Consider the following 19,493-nt stretch of genomic DNA (forward strand, 5'->3'; position numbering starts at 1 on the left):
TTTGTTGCTGGGAGAGAATCTCAATGAGAAAGAGAGTCTAGATAAGGTTGGCCTGTGGGTATGTCTATGGGAAATTGTCTTCATTATGTTAATTGATCTGGGAAAGACCTAGCCCACTGTGGGTACTACCATTCCCTAGGATCCGGGTCCTCAACTGTCTAAGAATAATGACTGCCAACTGGATTCTGTCTATTTTATAGTATTTCAAATAGTACTAGTATTTGCATTCTTGTGTAAAGTAATCTAAATGTTATTCTTAGTATAAATGATTTGAAGTTAATTGTTATGTAAAAGTATATCTAAACATTTAAAAAAAAGTATCCTTATTTTATGTGTATGATTGACTGACTATATGTGCACCACCTGCATGCAGTACCAACTGTGGCCAAAAGAGGGCATCAGATACCCTGGAATTGGAGTTAACCAGACCCTTCTAAGTTGTTATGTGGATGCTAGGCATCCAACCCTGTCCACTGGAAGACAATTTCTCCTAACCTCTGCACCATCTCCAGCTTATATTTGTGTGTGTTTAAGGATAACTAATTCTCTAGGTAGTTTATCGCTAGCTGTTATTTTTGCCTTAGAGTTTCTTGAAAGTCCCATTTCCTTGAAACCATTGGGTTTTATTATTTTATTTTTGAGCCAAGTCTCATACATAGCTCTGACCGGCCTAGAACTCCCTATACATACCAGACTTTCTCATGTGTCTGCCTCCGGAGTGCTGGGTTTGCAGATGTGAGTCACTGTGCCCACAAGCATTGTGATTATTGTTGGAGAGAAACTTTTTCATCTCTTTGCCATTTATTACTTTATGAATTGTCATGTACTCAGAGAGTTGCTGATGGCCTTAATTTTTTTTTTTTTTTTTTTATAAACTTCTGTACTGGTGATTCCCACAGCAGCTGTATATCTTAATAGAATTACCTGTGCTTAGCGCAGGTTCAAGTAAGTCAGTAGGCAATGGTTTCTGGGGGGGGTGGGGGGAGCTGTCAGCACAGCTTCCTGTGTGGGGACAAAGAAACCAACACACAGAAATATCCTTGCCCCTGCCCCCCGGACTTAAATTTAAAATATGGGGATTAAAAAAAAAGAGCCAGTAAGTTACATGGTCTGTTGAAGTCAATAAGTATAATTGAAGAAAAGAAAACATTAGTGAGGAAGGAGGGAAGGCTTTGGAAAAGAAGGAAGGGCATTGTCACCTTAAACAGAGGGATTAGAAAGTCCTTCCCAAGAAAGCTTCCTTTAAGCCAATCCCCAGGGAAGATGAGGGAGGGAGATGATGTAATAGTTTTTCTTTTCCTCCTGGTCTCAGGCTCCTGGAATAATAATGACTCTGGGACTCAAATATCTTCAAAAATACCGAGGCCCAAAGCGTTGGCTGTTCTCTGAGTGGTTTATAATTCAATAATTCCATTATTCTAGTGTAAGTTTTGTCACGGACATATTTACCTGGTCCTTAGTTACATATGTGGGAGAGGGGGCAATCCTCCTGTGTTTGGCTCTCCCCCAGAAACCTTCCTGCCTCAGCTACAGGCCAATCAGCTTTAATTGACAGGTGTTTCATCCATACAGTCCATAAGAGATTCTCTCTACGGGGACCCTGGTGGAAGCCTGAGGTATTGCTTTCTAGGGAGTGGGAGGAGCCAACGCAAAGGCCACTGGGAGGCCCAGGACAGGAAGGAGAGGAGAGTGGCTGAAGAATGGGATGGGGACAGGGGAGTTGGGGTCAAATAAAGCCTCATTGCAGGGGTTTGACTCTTACCGTGAGAGGCGGCTGTTGGGGGGCTTGGAGCTGGAAAGGCACAGGCTAGGTCTTTCTTGTTTGAGCAAGATCTCCTTGTTGTAGGGTGGAGAGCAGACTGTCAAATAACCTATATCATAGGTGCGTTTTTGGAGTCTGTACTGAGTGATTGTCTATCCATACGGTCTCTTCATTTGGGCTATTTTGGTGAAATGGAATAAATTCAAGCATGTGTGAGTTGTGAGAATTTTTTTTTCCTTGACTGCAACATCTCAAAATTTGGTTTCCTCGGTCTTGTAAGGTTTTCTACTTTATATCCTCAGACTGATGATAAGCATCCAAAAGAGTGTCTCAGGCTTTCTAACATAAGAACTTTAATTCAGTTCCTCAGGTTGTGATGACCTCCCCCCAACTGTAAAGCCATTCTCATTGCTATTTTGTGTGTGTAATTTTGCTACTGTTATGAATTGTAAACATCTGTGTTTTCTGATGGTCTTTGGGGAACCCCGTGGAAAAGTCCCTTGATTCCCACAGGTTGAGAGCCACTGATCTAAGTGCTTTTTGGGGCCTCCGATGCATATTCTTGGCCCATCCTCAAGACACCCCCCCCGCCCCCCCGCCCCCCCACCCCCCCCTCCCCGCCTCATACAACCTAGAAGATGTCTTGAGCATCCAAAGCCCTCACCTGAGTGCCTCCGCTGTTCACATTCCTCCCCTTTAAGTGCTGCAGTCTAGAAATGGGCTCTTAGGTGGATTTTGCTCCTGTTCTATTCCCTCGAGGGTCACGACCCCGCAAGGGCTCTTGCGCAGTTTCTGAAAACACCCATTGCTTGTATTTGCCCACATTTTGATGGTTCTTGTTTCCTATCTGTTCACGGCAGACTCAATGTTGTTGATGGTTCTCCGGTAAGATGTCCCTTACGTCATCACAGAAGCTATTAGCGTCCTGTGGCTTTCCTGAATTGAATATGAGGTCCGATATCTGTGTTTATGCTTCTAGGTCCCGATTATCACGTGGTGCTTATTTTCCTTTGATGTTTGAAGGCCGTCTTTGATACATGTCTGTGCGTGGATGTGGTTTTGCGTTTAGCCGCCATTCATACCCTTATAGATTCAGATTCTCTGTCACATCTCCTGGGTCTTGTCGGATCTGTTTTAGGAGGCCACACAAGGGTCTGAACAGCATGGCACTGGCAGAGAGAGAGCTGGAACTAGGAGCAGGATGGATGCCTCTCGATGTGACCTAGCACTTACATATTTCCAATGTCAAGTGAGCCCTTGCGTTCTAAAATCTACGAATTGGTTTGATCCGTGAGTTATAACACATTAGCTGTATTTTACCCCGGCTCAGATAGGAAGCCTCTTAAATGCCCAGTAGCCTGGTGAGCGCCACATGAGTCAGGTGAGGTCCCCAGTGCTTCCCATGGCTGATTTTGCAGGCAGCATTAGGTAGATTGTGATGGCCTGAAAGAAGTGGACACACAGTCAGTCCACACCATCCCACAAGGCAGCTCCTTCAAGAGTTTGTCTCATAGCTAAGGCAATGTCCTAGGATTTACAGATCTTGATGCGACTACATAAAGAATCAATGGACCCAAGGGCTCTCTTTTCTTCATAAATCATTTCTGTTTGTTTGTTTTTGTTGTTTTGTTTCCATTTCATTTTGTTTTATATTTTTGAGGCTCTAACTTTTTCTGACTCCACAGTGATGCTTACAACCTAACTTTTGAGCTGAGGACTGGTGGCCCATGCCTTTAATCCCAGCACTCGAGAGGCAAAGGCGAGTGGATCTCTGTGAGTTTGAGGCCAGCCTGATCTACAGAGTGAATTCTAGGACAACCAGGCAACACAGAGAAACCATGTCTTGAAAACACACACACACACACACACACACACACACACACACACACACACACACACACACACCAAACAAAATACAAAAATCAAAAACTCCACTGAACTTTCTCTGTTTTCTGAGAGTGAAACTCAAGACGCATGAACAGTCAAGAGCTCAGGGCTCTTCACAGCCCTCCGCGTAGCATGAAGCCTGCTCGCTGGGGGCCATGGTTGTCCGTAGAGCAGGTTACTAATAAGATCCTCCATGTCTGGAACGTGAGAAGACCCTGCTTCTCAACACTGTCTTTTTTTAAAGCTCTATATGTTTTGTATTCTTTCCTCAAAAACAAATCTTTAATGGCCCCCAACATGCAGAACCTGTTAGCCTACCCAGTGTACAGTGTGGCGAAATGTAATTTGCCTGCATGGTAAATGTATTTGAAATACATATTTTTTTTTCCCTGAAAGCATAGTGCTTTTATGTGAGGCAATGCTAGAATGGAATGTAATATTTTCTGTTAGGAGCAGTTGAGGCGTTGAAAGCAAAATCTTTCTGAAGGATGGACGATAAAACCTCATTCTATAAATAGCCAGAGAAATTGAATCAGCTAAATTGGAAAACTTTCTCTCAAGATATAGACAACTGTGCTATAGATTCTGATTATTAAAATAAAATTTATTTTGGAGTTTGACATCCCCTGCAGCCTTTCTTGCAGGGACTTTAAAAAAAAAAAGAGTAAATTTCACCAAGTTTTAAAATGGGGAAATTATTAACGTGTTTTGAAAAGCAAATAAATGGAATTAGAATATTTTAAACCAGCTCTGTCCAGCTGCCGCTACCAATTTAGCATAATATAGGCCCGTGCCCAGTATCTCTGAGAAGAAGTCTAAAATGAAAATGTTATTTCTCTCTCCCAAGATAATACTGAGACAAATGAGCATTTTTTGAATCTTCTGCTTGGCATAAGAAAGCCAGGGTGCGTTTGGAAGCTGTGGAGGAGCTCTGCAGGGGTTTCTTCTGATGACAGCAGGGACTTCCTCAGCCTCCGCAGATCTGAGCCCAGCTGGATACTAGGGAAGATGAGGGTGCCCACAGAATCTGTCAGGGAGCTGCTCCCAGCACTGGGTCTGTGCGGAGCAGTGTGTGTGTGTGTGTGTGTGTGTTGTGGCACAGCATTTAAAGCAGGGAACCGGATGGGGACAGCTTATCCTGACTGGTACCCATGGAAAGGCTTCCTGGAGGAACTGGGGCATGGCCTGAATGACTTCATAGGATGGACTCAGTGCAATGTGAAGGCCCGTGTAAGAAGGGAGTTGGAGTTTCTCAAGAATCAGGCCATTTCTGTAGGTGGGAGGGGAGTGTTGGGGGAAGGGAACTGGGTGTCACCCAAAACAAAACCAGATAGGTAAGCTGGAGCCGGGTAGTGAGGAAATTACAGGGCCAGGCTGACTTTAAGGGGTTTTTGTTGTTGCTTTGTCTGTTGGTGAGGAATTAGAAACCTTGAGGGATTAGAGACTTGCCAGGATCCTCTGTTGTGAACACAGGCCGTGGTACGGGAGGTCTGAGGAAGCTGCTCTCTCCTGACAGCATAATATGAGAGCTCTCATATAAGAATATGAATATGTTATTTATACTTTTCATATTTTCCAGATTTTATGACGCCACACTTCATTTTTCACATTATGTTTTATGCCTATGAGTGTTTCACCTGCATGTATGTCCGTGCCTCAGCGGCCAGCAGAGGGCGTCAGATCTCCTGGAACTGGAGTTGCAGATGGTTGTGAGGTCACTGGGAGCTGGGAACGGAACCTTGGTCCTTTGCAAGAGGAGCCAGCACTCTTAGCTGATGCAGCATCTTTCTGTTCACCTAGCCTGGACACCTTGCCTTTGTGAACACTGTAGCTTTGAGTTGAGAGTCTGCTCTGCACAAGTTAGTGTGAGGGCGGGGAGTGTTTTTCAGTGTCTGTCTTAGTTTGTGTTTCTAATGCTCTGAAGAGGCACCATGATCACAGCAACTCCTGGGTTACTTCATTGACACTATCTACATGCCACTTGGCTATGGTGTCTCCACTAATAGCTATGGGGCTCTTAGCCACTGATGGCTGCTGAGAGGGGAGGTGCCCTTTTATTTTGGGTCTATGACTACTGGTGGGTTGCCCCAGTGGGTAGCCCACACCTATGCTTGTATACACAGCACCAATTGACTCAATCCATTCTTAATAATAATTTTTATATAGGAAAAGCGTGTTGGTGGGTCTTGGCAGAGAGTTGAAGGGAGGTAGCAGGGGATGGATGTCATCAAAATATATTGTATACGTGCTTGACATTTTTTCAAAGAATGAGTTAGAAATACCATTTTCAAAGACACAGGAGGAAGCTCCGTATCTGTTGAGTTGATGGCTTATGGCTACCCTGCAGCCGTTCTTGGTGTTCCTCCTTGGTCACCAAGAACTGATGAGCTTTTGGGAACTTTTGAACTAGGGCGGACCGGTCAAGGGCTGGGAGTTAAATATGTTAGCTTTCCAGTTCAGCCGAAGTTACTCGACTCTGCAAGTGTGAAGTACAGACAGACAAAACCAGACTGTCTGCCAAGACCAGCGGCTGCTCCCTGGGCTGTAATTGGCTGAATGGCCACTGTTTCTTGAGAACCTTTGAGGTGGCCAGCCCTGTTCTTGTTTCCCTGAAACCTATTTATAGGCTGGGTGCTAGTCTGTGTTCAGGTACACAAATGATACAGTTCTGGACATTGTGGGATACAAAGAAAAAAAATTTTTTTTTTTTTTTTTTGCTTTTCCAGACAGGGTTTCTCTGTGTAGCCCTGGCTGTCCTGGAGCTCACTTTGTAGACCAGGCTGGCCTCGAACTCAGAAATCCGCCTGCCTCTGCCTCCCGAGTGCTGGGATTAAAGGCGTGCGCCACCACGCCCGGCAAAAGGGATGAGAAAAATTAGCAATTGCCATAGATGTGGTAGGTGTTTGATAGTGACCTGTTGAGAACGGACTGCAGGCTTGCCCGTGTGAGCAGGGAGGGCGGGTCGGGAGGGAAGCTGTAGACAGGGTGAGTTGTGCTGCATTTTGAAGGATACATAGGGGTTTATCAGGTTGGGAAGGTGTAAAGATGGAAAGAGAGGGGCCATCGGTAGGAGTGGAACGATCCAGTTCCTTTATAGGGACTCCAGCTCTAGAGGGATCCTGGTGACCGCATTGGTGGTGATAGCGGACAGTTCACTCACACATGGGAATTCGAAGTTCCTCTGGACATGAGACAGAAATTTCTAAAACGAGTAATTGTGGCTACAGAGAAACCTTAGGTGAGGATTCAATGTGGGGCGACTGCCCCGTGGATGTGTACTGAGGCAGTGAGAAAGGATGAACGGACTCAGGGGAAAAAGAGACAAGGAAAATCGAGGAGGTGGGCAAGAAATGAGGGTGACCCATTTCAGAGGCACCGGAACCAGGAAGTCAGCGGGAGACAGCCCTAGGGGAGGGGCCAAGGAGACACCATGAGAGGGCAGGGTGGGGGTCTTCAGCAGAGCGTCTGAAGAAGGAAGTGACCAACACGGAAGTGACCATCGCAGTTTCATAGGAGGCGGGACTAGAAGGAGGAACTGACCAATGGGGTCTCGTAGGAGGCAGGCTAAGCAAAAAAATGCCAAGAGACTGTTGAGACTGGAAATTAGGCAGCAGTTGGTGACCTAGTTTTGAGGGAACACTTTTAGTCAAACGCAGGGGTGGAAGTCACATATTAGCAGGGTGATGCATGAATGAAAAGTGAGGAACAGAAGAGAATGATTTTTAAATACTAGCAAATTCAGAAAAGAACCAGGAGTGCTAGCTGGAGGCGGGGGTGGGCTAGGCTGCATTTCAGAGTGTGGGAGGAGATGCTTATTGCAAATGATCTGAAATAGGAAAGAGAGGGAGGCACTGGGAGAGAACTTGGCGCTAATCATCCCCAGGGGACTGGCGAATGATGGGAACATGGCCACGTGCAGAAGGATGCATCTTGGGATATGAGGCAAAGGCAATGACTCTTCTAATGCAAATGAGAGGGGAATCGAGTAAAAAAAGGAATGAGAGGAGTGGGCAGGGTGCTGGTTCCTGGGTTAAGAGAGCAATTTATTGACACCGAAATTCTGCTTCACTGTGGTATCTGCAATGTGGGTTGAATCAGATGGGAAACACCCATGTGATGGTAGAAGGGAGCATGGCCTAATTGCAGTTTCTTTGGCATCTTTTTATTTCTCTTTTCCAGGAGATTGACCCGGGGGCCTTATATACACAGGGCAAGGACTCCCCTTAGCTTTTCCTTTGGTATCTTTAAATATTTTGTTATTCATTTATTCTTATGTGTATGTGCCAGCATGAGTGTGTGTGTGTGTGTGTGTGTGTGTGTGTGTGTGTGTGTGTGAGAGAGAGAGAGAGAGAGAGAGAGAGAGAGAGAGAGAGAGAGAGAGAGAATGTCATAGGTCTGAGGTATGGTATGAGGGATGAGGACATGACACAAGTGGAAGAGAGTGTGGTCCAGACCCAAGGGATGGCTCACATGAAGGCTTTTGTGGCTTCAGTGTCAACCACTGGGGCAGGAAGAGAACAAGACTGGAGAAAACTGGGGAGATCCAAACTGTGGTAAGGACTCAGCCTTTTGCCTCAAAAGCAAGATTGTGTCCCCAAATGGTTTGAAGTAAGGACAGACAAGATCATACTTGTTTTTTTTTTTTAGAAGGTGAGATTGGATGGAAGTTGGAAGAACAAGAGTAGATGGGTTGGCAAGAAGGGGTAAGACAAGGGGTCCTCTTCGGGACGCTCTTTTAGGATGCTATCAAGGAGAGCCCAGCCAAGACGAGGGCAGAGGTAGGGATGGAGAACAGGAGAGGCCTTGCAGGTAATTTTACTAAAGCCCAGCCTTTGCTAAGGTTTCTGAGACTCAGAACCAATGAGAAAGAAAAGACTTATTAGGAAGTAGTGGCTCTTTCTATCACACTATGGCTGACAGTCCTCCCGAGTCTAGCTCAGAGCCAGGTTCCAGTCTGTGTCCTCTGACTTGCAGATGTTCCTGCCACTGCATCCAGTCTCAGTGTCTCCTTGTTGCCTACGAGCCCTCTTCCATCTCTTGATCCTTCTTCAGGGCCTCAGTCACACTGAAACCTAGGAAATTATGGAGACTGAGCATCACTGTGATGATGGCTGTCTTCAGGGTGGAGATTCAGGGAAGCTGATGGTCCAAGCACAGGGAAAGACCCATCCCTGGCTCAAGCAGTCCAACAGGGGGAATCGAGTCTCCTGGTCCTTCCCAGAGCTCAACAGGTTGACTGATGTCCACTCCCACTGGGAAAAGCCTCTGTGCTCCCCACCCTGCCAGTTCAATTGCTAATGTCTTCCAGAACATACGGATGAATAATTTTTAACTGGTACATGAGTACCCCCTACTATAGTTAAATCTATATGTATAATTAGCCTCCTGACCCTGTGGGCCAAGGTCGCTTCAGAATAGACTGGGAAGGGGAAGAATATGAAGAAAAGCCAAGCATCAGGAATGACAGCCCCAGTTCACCTGTGTTACAAAATCTACGCGATTAGTTAACCCATCTATAATTGTTATTGCCTTATAAAAGAGGACGGATGTTCTAGAGGCTCTAATACACCTTTTTCTGGTGGTGAGTTACTATGGAGCCCCGAGATGTTTGTGAGTACGCGTGAGCCCTCAGCACAGTGCCTTTTCTTGGGGCTTTCATAGAGTCCAAGGGGACAGATGTGCTATAGTTTGGGAGCTTGACAAGCCCCTGAAGTCCAGGTGTTGAAGGTTCGTCTCCATGGTGTCAATACTAAGACCTTTGAAAGGTGGGGGTCAGGGGGGAATCTTAGGTTCCTGGGTGTGTGCCTTTGTAGATGGCTGTGGGTCTTACTCTTTCCTTTTGATGTTGGGACTGGAGGTGTTTTGTTCTCTGTAGTTCTCAGTTGCATCCCTACCAGAGGCCTCAAAACAATGGTTTGGCTGTTTAAGTGCATCCTCAGTAATTAATTTCCAGAGAGAGAGACAGAAACAGAGAGACAGAGAGAGACTGAGAGAGGCAGAGAAGAGAAAGCTACACGAAGCTACACGGCAGAGTTTTGCATTTCTGTTCTTAGTTTTCATTCACTACATTAAAAGTAATGTTCACGGCTAAAAGCAACTTTTGTTTAAGTAACAACGTCTGTTGCTGATCACGAGAAATTATTATGCAATCTGATGAAAAGAATGTGGATGACAGTTATAACCCCCCCATGCATTTTATAACCATCTCTTTTCATTGCTGTTTTTGAGATTTCCAGGTGTGTGTGTGTGTGTGTGTGTGTGTGTGTGTGTATACATCTATATACACAGAGAGAGGTCGTCTTGCTAAGCATTAGTTCAGTACAGACTTGGGTCTTGCTAAGCATTAGTTCAGTACAGACTTGGGTCTCCTCACTGCTGGTCAGTCAAGCTGTGTTATTGCCATTTATTTCAGTCTCTCCATCCTTGCCTCTTTGTCCACCTCTCCTTCCCTCCCTTTCCCTCCCCGTGCCCTCCATTCCTCTCTTCCTCCACCCTATCTCTCTCCCTGCATTTCTTTTTAATTTGGTGTGGACCATTGCCTGCCTATTTATTTATTTATTTATTTATTTATATGAATACACTGTAGCTGTCTTCAGACACACACCAGAAGAGGGAATCGGGATCCTATTACAGATGGTTGTGAGCCACCATGTGGTTGCTGGGATTTGAACTCAGGACCTCTTGAAGAGCAGTCAGTGCTCTTAACCGCTGAGCCATCTCTCCACCCCCCTCCCCCAATTGATAGTTTCTAAGAATGCTTTCTGGGTCATCCAGCCTTGCTCCTAGCACATCCTCCTTAATGTTATCATGACAGCATCTTCTTGTAATGAAGGATGTGACTTTTAAAGGATGCTGGTGTCCCCTTGTCTCCAGGGCACTCTTCTTTGTTGTTGGTTTCATTCTGTTTCGTGCTGGAAGATTTCCCCGAGTTCTCTGTGATCGTTCACACGTGGTTGTGTGGGATGAACTTGGGGTTCATTTGTACTAATCCTCTGGGCATCTGTGTCCTCTCATGCTGGGGCTTGGCAGGGCTGGAGGTGGTGGTCAGAACCTGGGAACTGGGCATCCTGTGCCTCCAGGAGCGGCTCCATGCTCTGTGATTTTATTATTATTATTATTTTTTCTGGCCTGCCCTTGGGCTGATGTCTCTGCTCACCTGGCTTCCCAGGATGAAGGTCAGTGAGTGCTTCCTCTGCAGCAATCCCAGATGTCTCTTCACTGCAGCAATCTCCCTCCCTCCCTCCTCCCCCTCCTCCTCCCCCTCCCCCTCCTCCTCCTCCTCCTCCTCCTCCTCCTCCTCCTCCTCCTCCTCCTCCTCCTCCTCCTCCTCCCCTCAGGCAGTCAGGAACCTTTACCTGTGTTTCATGTTCCAGAATACTTGGAGTGCCTGGCTCAGTAAGTGTCTGTCTCTTCTCTTTCTTGTTTGAGGTTTGAGTGTAGAAAGTGCTTAATACCCTGAAAATACCCTGTGACTATTGTTGGCTTTGAGTTTCAATGTTGCCGCTTGAAATGTAGCAGCTCTTGTTTGAAAGCAACTTTCACTGGAAAGAATTTAAAAGCCCCAGGTATTACCCACTTAAGCTGGCCGCTGTGGTCTTCCTTTCTGCTTCACTGAAGTTAGTGTTGGTGGCCACAGCATTTCCAGTCTGATCAGTCTTGTAAAATGAGTGTGTGCTTGTAAAGGCTTTAAGGAAAATTGTGCTCTTAAATCTAAGCTGGGGGTGGGGGTTGGGGGGGTGGGGGAGAGGTCTTTCATTGTTCTCGCCCGCATAATGTTTGGGTACTTTCCTTAGCAAATGCAGGAGCTGAGTTCATGCCTCTCCTGTCCTGAACTGCCAGCGCTGCTGAGCAGGAACAGATGGGTCCGCAGAATCCACTCCACATCTTTCCGTGCCTTTGGACTTGCAGCAGTCAGTCCTGAAAAGCACCAACTTGAATGAGATCGGAGTGGGACTCATCATCCCTGTTTGTAATGCAATGGCTGGCAGCTTGATGCCCTGGGCAGATCTAGGATCGTGTGATCCCTGGCTAACACAAGGTCACCTTACTTCCGTTCAGCCTGTCTTTCCTTCTGTTTGTGTGGAGCTGTTTGCAGTGCTTATATCACTGAGCCCGCCAATGGCTGTTTTCTTCTGTTTGGTCTTGTGCTCATTCTCACAACTTGCAGTTCCCATCTCTGATAGAAAGGTTTTGGTCCATTTATCTCCCAGCCATTGTTTTGCTCTGGTACAGTAGGAAATAAGCCACGTGATATTTGCGAACCTCTGCTTTAAACCAGATCACCTTAGCTGATGTTTAGACCTAACAAAAATGCAGACGTAGGCATTGAATCCTGTTTACTCAAGAACTCCATACATGACTTATTTATTTGTTTTTAATTATTTAGTCTTATGTATTTTGCCTGTGTCACCTGCATGCCCTGTGATCATACAGGTCAGAAGAGGGTGTCAGATAGGGTGGGACTGGAGTTATAGACAGCTCCAATCTGCCATGTAAGAGCTAGGAATTGAACCTGGCTCCTCTGGAAGAATAGCCAGTGCTCTTAACTGCTGAGCCATCTCTCCATCCCTTATACCAGAATGTATGCCACTCATTTAAGTCATCAGAAGATGTTAAACTTAAGATTACAATCTCAATTTAAAAACAGTGCATATTATTTGGTCTTGTAGATTATTTCTTATTTTTCGGTGTTCTTTATCTTAAAACTTTATACTGTTCACAGCTCCCAGTACTAACAACAACAACAACATACACATACACACACACACACACACACACATACACAACACACACACACACACACACACACACACACACACACACACACACACCTCCCCCCCCCCCCATACAATAAATAACTCTCATTTATTTTCCTTTCTGGCCTAGATATTTAAAAAGTGCTAGTGAACCATAACTATTGATAAGAATTCCCCTTTTCACCCGTTCTTCTTAAAGATCTATTTATTTAGCTGGGTGGTGACACATGCCTTTAGTCCTAGCACTAAAAGCAGAGGCAGCTGGATCCCTTGACTTGAAGGCTAGACTGCAAGATCTGCGTAGCAAATTCCCAGCCAGCCAAGGCTACACCATGAGACCCTGTCTCAAAAAATTTTCAAACTTATTTTTATTTTATGTGTATGAGTGTTGTGCCTGCATGTATATCTATGAATCATCACAAGCAGTACCCACCTGAGTCTTCCTCCCCCCCTCCCTCCTCCCCCTCCTCCCCCTTTCCCTCCTCTGCTCCTCCGCTCCTTCTCCCCTTCCTCTTCCATGGGGACCCCATTGCCTGGCATGACCAGATTGGGCTAAGAGTCCCCTTTCTTTTTTGCTCCCTAGCTCTGGGTCCACACAGCCCATTTTACCATCAGCCTGTACCCTGTGTCTGAGGAGGGCTTGGCAGGACCGGGACACGTCCATCCTCAGTTTCCCTCTGATGTTTCTCCTTTTCCCTTTGGTGGAGCATTACCGGCACGGGCAACTGCGGTGTGCACTAACATACGTTCTAGTCATCGTCTCTTGGGCTGGGAAGGGCCAACCTACTGCTCATCCACCTGCCTCCCCGTATCTCTGTTGTTGTCTCAATCTTGGTCTCTGTTGGCCTCCCGCCTGGCCTCCTCAGTCTTTCTCAAACAAGAGTTGTTGTTGATGTTGTTGTTTGCAATATAACTTACACACCACATACTTCACTTATTTAAAGTACAAATCCAATGGTTTTCTTTTTGTTCTTTTTCTTTCTTTTTTCCTTTCTTTCTTTCTTTCTTTCTTTCTTTCTTTCTTTCTTTCTTTCTTTCTTTCTTTCTTTCTTTCTTTCTTTCTTTCTTTCTTTCTTTCTTCTTTTTTCCTTCTCTCTCTCTCTTTCTTTCTTCCTTTCTTTCTTTTTATTTTTATTTTTTGACTCTTCTCGGTTAAGTGACCATGACCACAGTAACCATAGAACATTTTATCACTCTGAAAGGCATGACAACTTGCTGTCGCTCCAGATGTGACTTTTTCCTCCTGGCCCCAAGTCCCCAGAATAATGACTCTGAGACTCAAAGTATATTTACAGACACCTCGGCCATAAGCTTCAGTTCGTTCTCTGACTTGCTCATAACTTAATATCCCATTTATTCTAAGTTCTGCCACGTGGCTGGTTTCCTCTGCTTAGTTCCCATATTCCTGTCTTCCATGTTGCCAGGCAAATCCACCCCTCCGTCCTGTAAGCCCTACCCCCTTCTCGCCTCCTCTTACCACCAGCTGGCACTTAGCTCTCTCCCAGATTCTGCTCTGCCTCCTGGATGTCCCACCTACTAGTCACTCTTTCCTACAGGCCATTGGTTTTTTTATTGACAGATGCTGCATCCATACAGTACACAAGAGTTTCTCTCTCTACCAGATTTTCCTTAAGCACCATCCACTAGCATCCACTGATTGACCTTCTATCTCTGTAGATGCCTGGGTTCTAGCTACCTCATGTGATGGACTCATATGGTATGTGGCCTTTTGTATGTGATTCATTCCATTGGCTTCAGAATGTCAAAGTCTGACTGATTTATAACACGTTAGTGTTTTATTTCTTAGTCTCCTTATTTTGAGAAGACCCAGTGGCTTAGAAGTTATTTTTATTTTTTGTCCTAGATCTGAAGGCTAGAAATCCAAACTTATGTACCAGTAAGGTTGGCTTTTGGTGAGGCCTCTCTTGGTTTATGTGTGATAGTCCTCTCACATGCCTTTCTCTGTGTGCACACACAAGGGGGAAGGTGCCACTGATGTTTTCTCTACAGTCACTGGACTAAGACACCACCACCCTTACAACTGTAGGCGGCCTTAATTTTCCCATCAAGGCTGTGTCTCCAAGAACAGATGACAGTGGAGGTGACAGAACTCAGCCCATAAGGATTTCTTCCAATGGATGCAGAATTTCCCATTTTCTTTCTGTACCATGATTTATTTATAATTGCTTCAGTTCATGGAGATTTGGGTTGTTTTTGGGTTTTGTCTGTTATTGCCTATGTGATCATTTTCTTATCATATGAGTTTTGTAAAGATTTTTTTCTCTTGGGCATTATATTATTCAGGGTTCTTCAAAGGAATACATAGATATATTTGTATGTATATATACATACATAAATATGGATATGAATATATCCATGTATATATATACATATGTATACACATATACATAAATACATACATATACATACATACACACACATACACACACACACACACACACACACACATATATATATATATATATATATATATATATATATATATTCCATATTCTATCAGTAACACTTGCTACTTATTAGCATGGGTCCACTGCCCCATCCATTTCCTCTATGCCCTCATTGACAGCTTTTTTGAACTTCTTCTGGAAGTCTCATTGACGCTCCCAAGACAACTTCATTCCTGTTACCCAAAAGTTCCTATAGCATCCCATCTGAAGCTGGTTCCAGGGCCATTCCTATAGTTTGAGTCCTGTTAGGACACCTGTGTCAGGTACCCAAATCTCACTTGGTTCCATGTTGCCAAACAATATACCACGCCAAACATCAGTAGTTTAAAGCTACAGCAAGCATTTACCATCTGATTATTTCTGTGGGCTGGGACTTGGGAATGTCTTGATGGATTCCTTCTGTCTTGGCATTCCCCACTGGGTTGCAGTCAGGTTTGACTAGTTCTACGATCATTTGAAGGCTGTCCAAAGACGAGGAATACAGTTCTGAGATGAAGGAGCTATTGGCTGCTAGCAAGAGACTTCACTGCTCCATGCGGGAGAACTGTTTGAATGTCCTCATATAAAGCCTGGCTTCTTGAGGTAGCAATCTAAGAGCATGGTCATGCAGTGTCGCCGCTCATGACTTCCGCAGTATTGCGTCACTCACCAGAGCAATCCTCATTCACTGGTACGGCTTGCTTGGGAGCCAGCTTGGAATCAGTTCTTACACACCTTGATCCATGTCCTGTCTTTTCCTTTTGCTAAAAGAGATACTTGTTTGCAATTTCAATACGTGTGGCATCAATGTTAGGGAAAAAAACATAGCAAGATTGTATCTGTTTGCACAATGGTGCTCATTATACATCAGCCGATACACTATTTCTCATCCAGCATAATAATGAAGAGATAGATGGAGCGGTTTGAATGAGTAGCCCCTCCCAGGCTTATGTGTCTGAATGCTTGGTCTCTGATTAGTGGCACTATTCTAGGTGCTGCAGCTCTGCTGTAGCAAGTCCAGCACTGAGGGAGGGATCTGAGAGCTCCTAGCTTTACCCTACTTCCCGCTTGTTCTCTCTGGTTCTTGCTTGTGGTCAGGGATGTGACCATTCAGCTTCCTGCTCCAGCCAGCCAGTATGCCTAACTGTTGTCACGCCTCATCACCACAGTGGACTCTTGTCCCTCTGGAATTTCCTTCTGTAAGTTGCTTTGTGAATGGTGTTCTACCACAGCAACGGAGAAGTAACTAATAAAATCGTTCCATCCACTTTCTCCCGTGAGGAAATGGAGGCGCCCGGAGCTTGCGTTCAAACACGTTGAGCTCAGGTCTGCAGTCTGGCCTGAAGCATGCTATTTCCCTTGCTTTGTCTGTGTTCATTTTTTCCTGAGAGGAGATGCCACCTTAACAAGGAAGGTTTTTATCAACAGAATTTTGTCTCCGCGAGAAGGAAGCATGGTTGAAACAGCGGCTGTGTGAGCATGCGCAGAGAGGCTGTGTGAGCATGCGCAGAGAGGCTGTGTGAGCATGCACAGAGAGGCTGTGTGAGCATGCACAGAGAGGCTGTGTGAGCGTGCGCAGGGAGGCTGTGTGAGCATGTGCAGAGAGGCTGAGCTGCTGTTCAATGATGCGAGCATAGCAAAGTACCTGTGAAAGAAGACAAAAATAAAATAAAATAGACCATGACAGTAACTGGTAAGAAAGGTGAAATTAAAGAACAATCTGGCTCAAATGACCTAAATATGCTATAAAGACCCCTCTGCCTGCCTGCGTCCGCAAGTCAGAGGCTGTCTCCTTCCACCTGCTGAAGCGAGCTCTCCTTTCTGTTGTGCTGATGTACAGCACGCAGACTTCCAGCCATTCTCCTGTTTCCATCACTCATCTTGACCCAGGACTGCTGGAGCTGTTGATGGGCACCACCATGTTTGGCCTTTTATGTGTTCCCAGGGATGCAACAGGGTGTTAGGCTTATGAAGCGAGTGCTTTTATCCATTGAGCCACCTCTCTGGCCTCCCCTGCACGGATCTTACAGTCAGCATTTCTACTTTCATTATAATTATTAATGCATATTGATTATAAATATGCTAGGGCTTTCACAGTGACATTTTCTAACATGCAGAAATCATGCTTTGATTATATTCGCTCTGTCAACTTTTTCTGACCCTTCTTTCCCGCTGACATGGTCACTTCAGTCCTCTCTAGCTATTGTTTCCAGATTTTTGCTTTTGAGGCAAGGTCTATCTGTGCCCCAAAGGATGGCCTTGAGTCACCTCTGAGTGTTGAGATCATAGGTGTGTCTGGTTTATGAGGTTCAGGGGTTTGAACCCAGGACTGCATGCGTGGTAGGCAAGCATCCGACTAACCACACCCACAGCCCCCGTCTCTCTTCTTCCGGTCCATACTGAATCGGTTTAGCGAAAATTTTCCTTTTTTAACATTTTAATCTCACTGTCCGGGATTCGTGACAGCTGGACAATGATGGACGGGACTTTATCGATACAGTGTTAAATCACAAATAAAGCGATCTTATTTTGCTCTGTTGAGATTTTGTTTAGTATCGTGGAGCCGCAATTTAAAAGGCGATCTATACAAAAAGGAAAAAGCCCAAACAAATAAAATTCATTTCATTTCATAGGAAGATTTGCTCTCCTCAGAGACTTTATTTTTCAAAGGAAAAATAATATTACTTTGAAATAGCCGCGTGTCTCTCGGCTTTCAGCAGATAGCAAAATCTCTTTTGTTGTTCGAGCAGGAATTTTTTTTTTTTTTTTTTTTTTTTTTTTTTTGCTTTTGCTTTCTGGCAAAAACTTGTCAGAAAATCGAGCTTTGATGAAAATAAATGAGTTCAGTTCAGCTCCCTTGCACGAGGCCTGGACATTTGATCCCAGAGTTTTGAAAATGTTTATTAGCTTTGAATTTATTTTAATTAGCTTCCCCATTATGTTGGCACTCGCTTGGAAGGGATTTTGATGGGTAAGACAAAACATTTATTGCTCCTCTCTAGTCGAAGTGTTTTTGTAGAGGACACACACTGACAAATCGAATTCTCCAGCCAGTGTAGACCCTTTAAAGGTTTGGCTTATTTTGAATGGACCTAGAAAAGATCCCATGGAGTGAGGTAATCCAGACTCAGAAAGACAAATGTCGAATGATCTCCACCAGAGGCTCTGCCTTCAAATCTTCAGATGGAGGTGTAGTCCCCACCCCTCATGAAGCAAATTTCTCTTAGCAACACACAGAGACCAGTGTAGAAAAACCACAGCCAATCAAAATGCAGAGTTGTGGAGCCCAGTCCCAAGTCATATGTCTACAAAGACTCCTGTGCTTAAGGCTCAGGGATAACTGTGGAAGAGGGAGTGGAAAGATAGGAAGAGCCAGAGGAAGGGAGTTTGCTGTGGGATTGTATCTCCTAGTGATGTCAGAAACCACACCCATAAAGTCTCACCAGCATGACAGCCCAAACATGAGCTGAACAAGAACAAAGACAACAGATAATGCTGTCATGAATTAGGGCCTCAACCCCAGACAAAGAACTACAGGCAGCTAAGGGATGCTAAGAGGGAGGAATAGTCTTCTCCAGGGACAAGCAAGTCAATTGGTTATCCAATACCAAGTAGTCAATTGTACGTATGCTTGTATATTTGTAAAGACAGATGTAGATGTAGATGTAGATAGATGTAGATGGGGAGACAGAGGCAAACAGGTCTCTGAGTTTGAGGCCAGCCTGATTTACATATTGAATTCCAGATTAGTCAGGGCTTGTGTAGTATAAACACCCCTTTAAAATATTATAAAGATACCAATATATATTGAGTATTATGTATCAACATTGCACTTATACACACATATATTATATCAACAGGTAATAAAAAAGGAGGCTATGAATTTGAAAAGAAGCAAGGACAGGTGAATAGGAGTGTTTGGAAGGGTAAGAAAACAAGGAAGAAATAATATTACAATCTCAAATATGAAACAAAAACATCATGCTCACTTTTATTTTGTGTGCATGAGTGTTTTGCCTGCATATAAGTCTGGGTACCACATGCATTCGGTGCCATTAGAAGCCAGAAGAGGTGTCAGATCTCTGGAATTGGAGTTACAGGTGGTCACGAGCTGCCCACGTGGGTGCTGGGAACCTACTGGGTCCTCTGGAGGAGCAGCAAGTTCTCTTCACAGGGGAGCCATCTCTCCAGCCCTGACGAAGATATCAGCATGCCATGGAATAGCATACTTTAGTAGCTGCACTGGGGCAGTAGCGGTAGGCAGAGCTCTGGGTTTGAGGCCAGCCTGGCTTACATAATGAGTCCCAGGTTAGTCAGGGCTTATACAGTAAGATTTTTGTCCCCTCTCAAATATTGTAAAGATACTGATATCTACTGAGTACTAATCAGGATTCTATCTTAAGTCTATGGCTTGACTAGAAATAAAAGTGATTCTAGTTTTTCGATATTTTATTATAAAGCTTATTTTTATTAGCATGCATCAATTATACATAAAATTGGGTTTCATTATAACATTTTCATTCATGCATATATAACATACTTTGATTGTGTCATTCCCTCCCCACCCCCCACCATATCTTCTTAGACTTGTGATGTTGAGCTGTAGTTAACTTCTGACAGAAACAGCTCCTCAGTTGGGCT

At 44.7% G+C, this 19,493-nt stretch overlaps 1 protein-coding gene across 1 annotated transcript in view; it reads left to right on the forward strand.

Moving 5' to 3' along the window:
- The window catches only part of Mtus2 (microtubule associated scaffold protein 2), a 355,323-nt gene that overhangs the window by 125,856 nt on the left and 209,974 nt on the right, over nt 1–19,493 (forward strand). The window lies entirely within an intron of this gene.

This window comes from Mus caroli, unplaced genomic scaffold (genome assembly GCF_978045245.1).
Source record: "Mus caroli unplaced genomic scaffold, Mus_caroli_1 scaffold_4, whole genome shotgun sequence".
Classification (NCBI taxonomy): domain Eukaryota; kingdom Metazoa; phylum Chordata; class Mammalia; order Rodentia; family Muridae; genus Mus; species Mus caroli.